Source organism: Penaeus chinensis, chromosome 3 (assembly GCF_019202785.1).
Source record: "Penaeus chinensis breed Huanghai No. 1 chromosome 3, ASM1920278v2, whole genome shotgun sequence".
In the NCBI taxonomy this organism is placed as follows: Eukaryota; Metazoa; Arthropoda; class Malacostraca; order Decapoda; family Penaeidae; genus Penaeus; species Penaeus chinensis.
In genome coordinates this window covers 11,879,097-11,886,596 of record NC_061821.1, presented here as the reverse complement: position 1 = coordinate 11,886,596, position 7,500 = coordinate 11,879,097, and the positions used below count along the sequence as shown (strand labels likewise).

Genomic DNA, 7,500 nt, shown 5'->3' with positions numbered 1-7,500 from the left:
TATAAAAGGTGTATTGCATGTGTATGAAAAAGTTATAACAGCATACTCTTGCATGGTCATTCATTCATAAAATTGTAATAAAAGCCAATACTCATTCACATTCAACAGTGGAAATCATCATCATCATCATACTCATAACTGGCATTTTTAAAGATCATTCTACATTTATATAACTCACTTTTAAAATGGTGATTTAGCAATTTAGATTAGATTAGACATAATGTTAATCATCACCAAGCGCATAAGATAACAGTATAAATTGTCTTTTTTCATGTAACAAAAAACATCATGCACATACCATTAGCTTTCACTGTATCTTCCATTACAAAAGAAGTATAAATTAATAAATCAAAATTTGTCCTATGCTCCAAGTACTACCTACTTTCACCCATTCCTTCAAACGAATTATACATACCCTCTACACAGAATACCTTCTACAGACTGAAGCTTACTCTCAAGAGCGCTTAGAGACTGATAAGCTTCTGAGTCCTATCTGTTATCAATAACCCTTTTAACAAATAGAGTGACCACTATATTATTGATACTGACGGCTTAAGCAGTAATATATCAGTAAAAATAGACAACTCTTCAAAGGAATGGCTTTTCCAGTACTTCTGATAAAAGTTGATTTTTCCATTTTCACAAGATAATCCAAAGCAAAATTGAGTATTTTTGCATGCACAGAATTAGATATTAATATCAGTATATGTGGGAGGAAGGGCTGAAAATTATTTTCATAATACAAAACCACAGACATGTAAGACTGCTCTCTCTCATATTGCCCACCACCATACTAATTTACTGCATTTATATTCAATAGTCCTAACCTCATTATATTTCATAATTCTAAAAACAATTTTGAAGAAAAGCAATGTAAACTTGGAAAATTTGTGAAAAAAATGAAATTGTGTGCATTTTATTTTATGAACAAGTTAACTGATTTCACTGTGTGCCAAGTTGGCATAATAGTGCCAGTAATATAGATGTAGCTCAGGAAAACACCATAGTGCCAAAAGTAATCCATGACAGTGCCACTGATATGCAGTTTGGTCCTACCATAGCTATACTGTAGTATTACTATGGCCATTATAGTCACTATCAAAAAGGTGCATGTAATACCTAAGCTTCATCAATGGCACTCCCAGTTACACTAACTCACCATAAGCCACAAAAGTAAGGATAGTGCCATAAACGTCCTTGTAATTGAAAGATCTAATCATCTTAAGTTATCTCACAAGTAGTACTCCACTTTCTTAAAAAAAGGCATTTTACCTATCCCTCTACTACTTGTATGACTGAATTGCAATATCGTATGATGTTCCTTCCAGAACATCTTCCAAATAAGAAGTTTGAAGTTTATATTTGTTATCATTACAATCCTGTGCCAAGATTACAGAACACTTATTCTGACAATTAACGCAAACTTATTAATCTGCCTCTTAACAATGCAGCTCAAGTCAAATGTTCTTGTTACTAAAGGTGAGGCAGTTTTTCATTTCAGTGGGTGAGCTGTAAGCCTAAACTAAAATGTTTTGCTGATTTTGCATTACTCTATATTACAGTGTAAAAGACCTATGCTAGACTTCTATAAATCTGCTCTGATATCTCCAACATTATCTCTTACACGAGCTTAACAACAAGGCCATCCCAGACCTTTCTCGACATCAGTAATCTGTTCATTCACACACAATCATGAATAAAGAAAAATGTTTTAAAACACTCCCTCCTCAAAACGACACCAAACCAAATATAAAAAAAAACAAATTCCACACTAATAACACCCAGAGTCCACACACACAAACACACAATTCCTTCCACCAACCCTAGAGAAATACAACACCTATACCTCTGTCAGACGTGCCTCCACTCTCACCAGAAATTAGCCTGTGTGGCAACCCTCCGCCTTCACTCTGTATCTGGGGCGGGATACTCAAAACAGTTTACAATGTTGTATCTCACATCGGAGCAGTTACAATGTTGTAACTCCTCCGAGGGCCATACTCGAAACAAAAATAGCCGCCATGTTATGACGTCACACATTGTAAAGTACCTTGTAAGTTACAACTGCTCGGGAGCTCTTGTAAGCGTTTCAAACCGGATATAGTGATTGTTTATATCTCGATTGCATAGTCGTCATAACTTATATAGCCTTTATTTGACTACACACTGCCGTTTTATATATTTAATACACCGGAAAATCTAGATATTCAGTGTTTTCTTTGCCTTCTTTGCTTAATTGTTGTGATTTAAACATATTGCAAGTGCTAACAGTGTTGACAGACGACACACCCAATATGGAGTGGGAGGCTGCTTATTTTCATGATCGAGCTTTACAGCGTGAAAGACATTATAGGAACCCCTTTGCATGTTAATGATAACCCAGTACTGCGGTACTACGGATTTCCATGACATGACATTTTGAGGCTCTGTGAGGTGTTGGACCTATACTCAGGAAGAACTAGGTTACATACATACTACCACATCCTAGAAGTAGTGATTTTACTTCTCCATTTTTTTTTCTTTTTTTTGTATGAATAATTGTATACTTTAATTATTTTTATTGATGGAACTCTTATCAATGCACATTAAAATTGAATAAGTAGTAGTTTGAATATGCAAGAAGAAATAACTGTTATTCAAGATCTAGGGTAATTATAATAAAGCATTAAAAAGTAAAACTTTATTTCAGACTGTGATTATAAAAATATAAGACTGGTAAGAAAAATACCATAATGATACATCACAAAAATAATATGAAAGTATCTACACATACATACAAAGCAATACTGCTCAAAAGTACAAAATGTAAGTTACATATTTTTGTCATGGTGCTTTATGACCACAAGACAGACCACAACCAAAGTTGGGTTGCCTTAGAAGTGAAATAAACAAAAATCTTTAGAAGCAAGTAATTTCAGACATATAAATATACAAATAAAGAAATACAACATTTTTAAAATACAAGTAAAGCTGTCCCTCAAAGCTTAATTACTATGTTAACCATAAATATTAGAATAGCAATAAGTATATATTTGCTTTCTTTCTCAGCCTACATCATCAAAACCAGAAAAATAAATTAAACTTAAATACAGCTCTGTCTTAGTATCAACAAAGAAAATCAATCTTAATTGACAGCACCAGAACTATTATAGTTTAACTTTATTATTGCCATGTGTAAACAACAAAAATTTGTTACTTCCTTAACCTAAAAGGAAAATATATAACCTATGCAGAAACCAAACAGTGCACCTGTCAGAATTAAAAAAAAAATGAAATAATTTTTTTCCTAAAAAAATAATAAAATCCTGAATTCCCTCCCTATAAAAATATGATTCTTCTAAACTGGATAAAATGGTCTTAACCTTTATCATAAAACCAAAATACAATTTTCACAACCTCAGTGCAAACATTAATGCGAACAAAAAATAAATAATATATAATGGATTTTTGCCTTAGTCTGTACTAAAGAAATAAAGGAACTCCGAAATAAAGACTTGTTTTAGACTTAGTCTCTCAAGCAATAACTTAACATTATGACTTTGTTAAATGTACAAATGCCTATCACAAATTAATGTCAACTGAGTACTATAAATGGGTAGATTAAGACTAGAATTGAATGGGAGAAAAACTAAAATATTTCATAATTTGATAAAAATAAGAACTTATGCCTTATCTTTTATAACACCAGCAATTGTTTGTAATGCTGATGCAATGTCTTTTACTGAGCTTACAAGCTGTTTCAAGTGAATTTCTATATTTGCTTGTATCTGAAGCATGTCAGGCAAAATTCTCCTTTCTTCTGATCTTCTGCTATGACCATGCCTGCTACCTCCATCCTGAGCGTCACTGTCTTCTATTAAAAAAGGAGGTAATTCTGAAGAGTAAGTGTGGTCCATTGACACAATGGATATTGTCATTTCTTGCTCCTCTGGAGTGCCCTCATCCAATGTTACAACAACTTTCGAGTCTTATGACCTGAGATGCTATCCCAGATGGCGCAGGAGTTGGTTCTGCAACATCTAAAAAATGCAAATCTATATTTTAATTTTTATAATATACATTTCTTGAGTCTGATAAGACAACACATGTATTATACTCCTAAACCGACATATATTTATGTATGATTCGCAACTTGATGAGTCAAGTTTGCTATTTTTAATTAAGTCAAAAAATAAATATCTATTAGAATACATTTATGAAGTTGATTTAAGAAATGACTATTCCTATGTATTAAAAACTAATAATATTAATGCAAAATTAATAAGATCCGACATGTAATACTGCTATTATTTACTTGATGAGTCATATTTATTTTATTTACTTCAAAAAATACATCCATTAGACTACATCTGTGAAGGATGATCATATGGTGAAAATTGTTCTTATAATTGTAGATGTTTCAGGAAATAAGTTATTTTTTAAATCAATAAACACTCAGAAACTAAATAATACCAAACAAATAAGATTATACATTTAATATTACCATTCTTTATGCTATATTGTTGGCCTTTGTTTAATCAAATTTCTAGATTTTTTCATATAAGGGAACTGCATAGGCAATTACTAAGATATTTCTACATTCTATTTTCTTTATGACAATATGCTTTATCTCCATATTGTGTTATGCATCAGTGAGTGTACTATCATATTGCACTTGATATTACCCTTACATTACTTTGAGTTACTATGTCATGGATATTACAAAAATATCCATGACATGATATAGATAATAAAAAAAAAAAAAAAAATTGGTACTCACTCCTGTTTCAACTATTCTGTGACAAGAATATAAAGTTATTATATGACATGTACTGTTTTTCCTTTACTCTAACTATAAAGGATAAGTTTCAAGCACTTGTGACTAATTTCAACAACTCATGTTGACGGTACCTTAAGAATGTACAGAACAAAATTTACTTTTGAAATCTTACCTATTCCTCCCATGTGTTTTTCCTCTTGGGCTGCCTTTTTTTTCAAGCTGCTCTTAGGTCTGTGAACTTCCTACCCTACATTCACATTCCTCGGTACGCGAGCGACAAGACTCACTTCCTTAGTCACACTCTCCTAGGCGTTATTTTTCACTTGTGCGGTTATTCTGTTATTTGATTTACCCAGAACCACATTTCTCTTCGTTGCCACGGCTTCTATTAAAGCCAACATCTCTTCGTCTGAGAAATTTGGTCTTCTTTTCTTTTGAGTTGGACCTTCCATGACGTTGTTTACCTTTGGTGTAGTGCGGTGATAAAACAGCTGAGATTTGTGGCTTCTCATTGGCCGTTACGTCTACGAGGCTGACTGCTGATTGGTCAATCACCTACCGAGGTGCCCTCTCTTGGCAGCCTAGGGAATTAACTTACGATGTTGACATTAGCCTTACAATGTGCTTACAACATTGTAAATTTTTTTTGAGTATGGGTCACTTACAATATTGTAAGGAGTTCGTAAGTTACAATGTTGTAAGGCGGTTACAACGTCCTCGACCTTGTAACTTACGGGTTGTTTTGAGTATCCGGCCCCTGGACACTTGCCAAGTGAGCGAAACTCTTTGGGAATTCCATGGGGAGTAAGGCGAACTAATATCTTAAGCGTTGATCCATATGTATACTTATAGAACTTAATGTCTCCTACTTAAGCAAATGAATGTTCGTCTATCGGGTGTAGATGTTAATATTGCTACGGTTTTTATGTGGCGCGAGTGTGTTCATTTGGGAAAATACTTGTTAAGAACGAAAAATAACAAGTTGTGACGTCCTTCTCATGAGCCAATGGTCGTCCTCGAAATGTAGTACCACGGTCCACACACCCACTTTATTGTCCAATCGCAGATCAAGACTGCTTCACTCTAAATGGATACAAATCATTAATATTACAGTAACACGTAGTAATCGTTTCGAATACAAACTAGTAGTATTCTGAATGACGTATCACAAAACACAGTACCTAAAGTTAGATGAGTCGGCATTTGATACATATTTACTGTTATACTTTTAAACCAGACCGTATTACATGATTGCTACCAGAAAACTGGGTGCCCACTTTCTGTTGCCCGACGGGATTGGGAAACGTCTGATGCCCCAGAATACGGGGTTTATCCGAGTATATATGGGTTCCAACAATTACAGTGCTACTGGCAACAGGAACAAGCCTTAAATAATGGTCCGTAACCTTGCAAGATACTGGTTTTACATATATTTGAAGATGATGCTTGGTAACTGATGCCAAATGGCAGTAGGTATTACAAAAGATGGAACTCCAAAACCTCATTTCTCAAACCTTCAAGCTATGAGAGAGAGAGAGAGAGAGAGAGAGAGAGAGAGAGAGAGAGAGAGAGAGAGAGAGAGAGAGAGAGAGAGAGAGAGAGAGAGAGAGAGAGAGAGAGAGGGGGGGGGGGGGGTGGGATGGAGGGAAAGGGAGAACTATGGAAAGAGGGGGGGAGGGGTGATAGCTAGAGAGACAAACAGGAAAAGGAAACACAAAACTATTATTATTTTATCTGTCCATATACTACTGAGACAGAAGAGGAGAAGGGGGAAGATGTGTACCACAGGTGTTACAGTAAGGCCACTGAATGTTCACATGTGAGCAGACGCTTCGAGAAAATTGTGGGTTTGAAGTAATTTCTAACAGGTGAAGGATACGAGGCAATATTGATCCACACCTTTTGTTTAGAGTCTTGTAAAGTAAACTGGAAAACTGCTCGGTAAGGTAATGCACAGAACCCGTTGATACTTTGGTCATTGGAAATTCATAACTCATGATCACTTTTTTCAATCCGAAAGACCTGCCATTACCAAATGCGCTTTGTATTATGTATTCTTATCCTGAAAAAAGTGACAGATATTTTCTACTGTCATCATGATATCTAATCCTACTACAGCAACTGTCTTGATTATAAACCGACATTAATTAGTTTAATTCTAATTATCGATCAAAGCACCAACACCCCTTATTTATTTTAAAAGATCTTCTGAAAAAAATCCTTCCGCAGTGCTGTCCCATCTCGTATTTACCTCCTTGATCTATATTTGGTGCCTTTCCAGGGGATGTGACTTGGCCAGTCTCCTTGAGAAGAATGGTGTCAGTACTAGGTTGCGTCCTAGACAAGAATGTGTACCAACTGAAAAGATTTTCAAGATAAAAATTTAAAGATATAGAAAATCCTTATTATAAAAAAATATCCCAAACTTAATCTAGAAATTACATAAATATTATTATAATTCTGTAAATTGAAATATGTATATGAGATGCTACTTTAATTCATCAGTGTATCAAGCATGAGACATGCAAATAGATCTTTCCTAATTGAATTTTCTTCGCTGATTACGTGAATCAGGACAAGGAATTAGGAGCATGTTAGCATTTACAGTTGGCTCCGTAACTTTTAGACATCGCTGTCAGGTGCAAGACTTGAAGAAATAAACTCGTATCCTATTTTATATTTACATCTCAAATTTGCATTCGCTTATGTATGTGTGTGTGTGTGTGTGTGTGTGTGTGTGT

The 7,500-nt window shown here is 34.5% G+C and overlaps 1 protein-coding gene across 3 annotated transcripts in view; it reads right to left on the bottom strand.

Moving 5' to 3' along the window:
* LOC125039933 (mitochondrial dicarboxylate carrier-like) overlaps nt 1-7,101 on the bottom strand; it is a 23,464-nt gene extending 16,363 nt beyond the window's left edge. The window contains exon 1 of one of the 3 annotated variants that reach the window (XM_047634323.1): nt 7,011-7,101. The gene's annotated coding sequence lies outside the window, so the exon portion shown is untranslated. The other 2 variants (XM_047634312.1, XM_047634331.1) reach the window with 2 other exon arrangements.
* Nucleotides 7,102-7,500: the final 399 nt, after the last annotated feature.